Source organism: Haemaphysalis longicornis, unplaced genomic scaffold (assembly GCF_048455015.1).
Source record: "Haemaphysalis longicornis isolate Haplotype H1 unplaced genomic scaffold, Haemaphysalis longicornis Haplotype H1 scaffold_27, whole genome shotgun sequence".
In the NCBI taxonomy this organism is placed as follows: Eukaryota; Metazoa; Arthropoda; class Arachnida; order Ixodida; family Ixodidae; genus Haemaphysalis; species Haemaphysalis longicornis.
The window spans coordinates 1,965,711-1,971,034 of record NW_027526325.1 but is presented as its reverse complement, the minus strand read 5'-3'; the positions used below and the strand labels follow the sequence as shown (position 1 = coordinate 1,971,034).

Genomic DNA, 5,324 nt, shown 5'->3' with positions numbered 1-5,324 from the left:
GGCGCTGCCACAGTTAAAATTTCCCTTGAGTTTTACAGAGAAGTGCCAGGCGGTGCTGAAGGCTGTTTTTGTTCTCGTCATGTGTGGGCATACCTGACAACAAGGCTTGTTGCAGGGCCCACAACCGGTCAATAGTGAATGGCTCAGCCTCAAAGATGTCAGAATGTCGCGCAGGTTATTGTTTCGCCTGTAGACAACACGTGGTGGTTCGGAAAATATAGATGCTGAGGTGCTTTCGAAGTATGCCAGAAACATTCGGCACGGATGGGGAGTGAGTGAGAACTAGGTTACTTGAAGGGCGTCGGTCGGGTGGCTTCCTGGAGTTAAGGAGTTCATTGCGGCTCAGCGCTCCTGCTCGGCGAATGGAATCGCCAAATAATTAGAGCAGGTACTTTGGTTTAAGCAGATCGTTTTTCAGTCCCTCACAGTTGGAAAGAAAATCTGTTTGCTTGGAGCATATCCGGCGGAAGCGATGCGCTTGATTATAGGGTATGCCCGTCTTCAAGTGCTTAATGTGACTACTTTGAAAATGCAAATATTGATGGGAGTCTGTCGGTTATCGGTAAAGGTTGGTCTCTAATTTGTTCTGCGAGACATATACCGTCACGTCGAGTAAGTTGATGCTGGTAGCGGAAAATTGGTGTGAGAAAGAAATATTAGGGTGGACCGCGTTAAACTCGGCCATAAATATTAGGAGACTGGATTCTCCGCGTGGCCAAATCAAATAGACATCATCGATGAAACGCTTGTAAAAAATTAGCTTCAATTGGACGCTTGCAAGAAACTCCTCCTCGAGAACTGCCATGAAAATATTTGCATAATTTGGCCCTATTCTTGTGCCCATGGATGTACCACTGACTTGAACATGGTGGTTGTCATTGAACTCGAAATTATTTAGCGCAAGAATTATTCTCAGTAATAAGGCCAATGTGGAATTCTCAACTGGCTTATGCTCCCGCGATTCACTGTAAGCGTGGATCACTGCTTGTATTCCATCAGAGTGGGGAATGTTGGTATACAGTGACGTGACGTCCATGGTGACAAGCAGACAGCCACTGGGAATCTCAAGGTCTAATAGTTCAGAGAGAAAGTGGTTGGTATTTCGTATGTATGAAGGAAAGTTAGGGGGAAATTCTGTTGATTAATTTGTCGACTTAGAGGGACATATTTTTGGTAACTGTGCCTATGCCAGATACGATTAGGCGACCAGGGACATGTGCCTTGTGAATTTTGGGGAAAAGGTAGAACCTGCAAGCTATTCCGCTGAGTGGTATCAGAGAACGCACCGTCCTTTTGTTTATTTCCTTGGCCTCCAGTAGTGCTTCGAGGTTTTCCTTGACAATTTCTTTATATTCAAAAGTTGGATGAGATTGAAGAATTTTCTAACAGGATGTGTGGGATAATTGTCGGTTTGCTTCTTTGCTGTAATCATCTCGATTCTTTATCAATATTGCTCCACCTTTATCAGTGGGCTTGATTACAATTTCGTGGCGACATGCTAACTTTTCAAGTGATTCTTTCTCTTTAATTGAAAGGTTGCATCGAAAAGGCGTCTGCTTTTTATGGGCTTCAAGCACGTCATGTTGTACTGCCTTATTATATAGATCTAGACATTTATCGCCTTGAGGCGGTGGCGTCTAGCGGTTGGAGCTGGGTAAAGAGCCGGCATTGTCCGTGTTAGGGCGCCCATGAAAGAATTCACGCAATCTCATGTTGCGAGAGAAATTATCTAAATCTTGAAGAATCTGGAATTCGCTGAAACCTAACGTTGCTAGACAAAAACTTAGGCCTTTAGATAGTGTGCGAACTTCTATCTCTGTCAGCTCAACACTTGACAAGTTCACTAAGTTACTAGTGGGGAAGTCACTCTTCTCGGTCATCCTGGAGGATGACGGCATACAAGGCCATTATTCAAATTGCTTCGGAGGAGCGACCATGTCGCGAGAAATGTTTTAGACTTCATCGTAGCTATTGAAGACTTCTTCTTGAGTTCAAAGACTGCTAGAGAATCAGATTCATGTTTGGTGAGAAGAAGGACCACATTCGGTTCTTGTTCATGCACAGATTTAACTTCCGATTTGTAGTGATCTAAAACAGTAGTGGTTAATTCTAGGGATGCAGAAGTTAGGACATTTCTCCATCTGGCTTGGTTGTGAGAGGACAATTCAGACGTAGCGGGTTCTAATTTTACCATGAGACCTTTCGGAACAGCCGATTCATTTAAATTGTGGGTGAGTGAGGTGACGTGCAATTCAAAGCGAATGCGTTTTTTTGCCAATTTTCTACATTTTGGAAGTTCGTAGAATGGTTAAAGGAGCAGATTTACCAGTGTCTAAATTGGGAAGAAAATTTCGCCGGTTGCTTGTTGAGGGCTCAGCATCGCTGCGCCGAAGGTTGTAGCGGCGGGGGCATGGCTGAGGCCTGTGCGGAGCCGGTATGCGGATATATATATATGTGAATATATATATATATATTAATATATCCATATATATATATATATATTATATATATATATATATATATATATATATATATATATATATATATATATATATATATATATATATATATATATATATATATATATAGAAGACAGAAAGAAAATTTGGCAGTCAAGAAGAAAACCTTGACATAAATACCCCAGAAAATGGAGGGGAAAACAGCCCCGCCGGTAGCGTAGTGGTTATCGCACCAGACCGGTATTCTGGAGCTCGTGGGTTGGGATCCCACCTGGCGGGCATTTTTTCTCCACTTTTTTCCAAATTCTTTATCTGTTTCAACGACCTACCATATCTTCCCCTTTGCTTTCCGAGGTTTTCTTGACTGCCAAACTTTATTTCCGTGTTATTATCAACGAGCCCCTCATTTCCTATTCTGATTCGCTACATGCAAAGCGAGGGCCTCTGCTCTGGCAGTCTTGGTGCCATAGGAAGCTCAAGAGGGTTCAATGCTGGTCGACCACACTCGACATGTCGTAGACACTCGAGTCATGGCCCGGGGGTTAAAAAGAAGGTCCCATTCACCCCGAGAAGTCGGAGTGGCGCTCGCTACCACCCCCAAGCACAGGAAAAAATTACCTTGAACTAAATACCCCAGAAAGTGGAGGGAAAAATATCCCCGCCGGTAGCGTAGTGGTTATCGCACCAGACCGGTATTCTGGCGGTCGTGGGTTCGGATCCCACCTGGCGGGCGTTTTTTCTCCACTTTCTCTCCAAATTCTTTATCTGTTTCAATGACCTACCATATCCTCCCCTTTGCTTTCCGAAGTTTTCTTGACTGGCAAACTTTATTTGTCTTAATTTCAACGAGCCCCTCATTTCCTATTCTGATTCGCTAGTTGCAAAGCGAGGGCCTCTGCTCTGGCAGTCTTGGTGCCATAGGAAGCTCAAGAGGGTTCAATGCTGGTCGACCACTCTCGACATGTCGTAGACACTCGAGTCATGGCCCGGGGGTTAAAAAGAAGGTCCCATTCACCCCGAGAAGTCGGAGTGGCGATCGCAACCACCCCCAAGCACAGGAAAAAATTACCTTGACTTAAATACCCCAGAAAGTGCAGGGGGGAAATAGCCCCGCCGGTAGCGTAGTGGTTATCGCACCAGACCGGTATTGCGGAGGTCGTGGGTTCGGATCCCACCTGGCGGGCATTTTTTCTCCACTTTCTCTCCAAATTCTTTATCTGTTTCAATGACCTACGATATCCTCCCCTTTGCTTTCCGAGGTTTTCTTGACTGCCAAACTTTATTTCTGTCTCATTTTCAACGAGCCCCTCATTTCCTATTCTGATTCGCTACATATATATATATATATATATATATATATTGTAAGGGCCTTGAAGGACAGACGGTACAGGATGTTTATTAGGCGTAGCAGCTCTCGCGGAACACACACTCAGCTGGCGGCGAAGAGGCGGACACGAGCCCCGAGGTGGAAGATGATGATGAGGATGACTATCAGAGGAAGATGAGGTATGGGATAGTGGCCCCTAGGTAACTGTGGTAGCGGTCAATGTCCCAAAGGTCTGGCGCACGACTAACTGCTCACAATAGATCTATATATATATATATATATATATATATATATATATATATATATATATATATATATATATATATATATATATATACATTTATCCAAAAGAAAACTTTGATCAAGGTAAAAGCACGATTGTTGCCAACCTCTCTTTGCTGAAAGGTTGGCAACCATCGTGCTTTTACCTTGTTCAAAGTTTTCTTTTCTTGTGTTCTCTACCATCTTCAAAAGTTCAACTGCTCCCTATATGTATATATATATATATATATATATATATATAAATATATATATATATATATATATATATATACTTCTCCGACACGACGGAAGTCGAAGGTGGCTCCCCATATATATATATACATATATATCAGACAGAAATAAGGGTTGGCAGTCAAGAAAACCTCGGAAAGCAAAGGGGAGGATATGGTACGTCATAGAAACAGATAAAAAATTTATAAGGAAAGAAAGTGGAGAAAAACTGCCCGCCAGGTGGGATCCGAACCCACGACCTCCAGAATAGCGGTGTGGTGCGATAACCACTACGCTACCGGCGGGGCTATTTTTCCCCTCCACTTTCTGGGGTATTTATGTCAATGTAATTTTTTTCTCTGCTTGGGGGTGGTAGCCAGCGCCACTCCAACTTCTCGGGGTGAAGGGGACCTTCTTTTTAACCCCCGGGCCGTGACTCGAGTGTCTACGACATGTCGAGAGTGGTCGATTAGCATTGAACCCTCTTAGGCTTCCTATGGCCAGAACAGAGGCCCTACTGCCAGAACATAGGCCGTCGCTATGCATGTAGCGAATCAGAATAGAAAATGAGGGGCTCGTTAAAAATAAGACAAATTCTTTATCGGTTTGTATGACGTACCATAACCTCCCCTTTGCTTTCCGGGGTTTTCTTGACTGCCAACCCTTATTTCTGTCTTATTTTCAACAAGCCCCTCATTTCCTATTCTGATTCGCTATATATATATATTGTAATGAACCAACGTCCGATGCCTACGACGCCATCTTTATTCTCTCACCGAACGTGCCCCGCGCTTCTTCTTCCTTAGCTTCCAGTCGGCCGGCGTCCGCGTCGCTATGATGGTGGATTGGCCGCTGACTGCACTTGCAGCTTTCTTTTCGCGAAGCTTCGCGCCTTTACAATATCTATATATATATATATAAGCCAGCATACCAGCGCCGGCTTCATCCCTCCAGGTTCATTCACTTAGCCCCATCTAGGTAACGACGCCTGAATGCAGTCTTGCCGGAAACCATTCCCGGGTAGTACATGAATTGTACATCACGTC

The 5,324-nt window shown here is 43.9% G+C and overlaps 1 non-coding gene across 1 annotated transcript; it reads right to left on the bottom strand.

Moving 5' to 3' along the window:
- Positions 1 to 4,510: 4,510 nt before the first annotated feature.
- On the bottom strand, positions 4,511 to 4,583 carry Trnas-gcu (transfer RNA serine (anticodon GCU)). Its single transcript has one exon. It is a non-coding gene; the product is annotated as a tRNA-Ser (tRNA).
- Between the last annotated feature and the right edge of the window lie 741 nt (positions 4,584 to 5,324).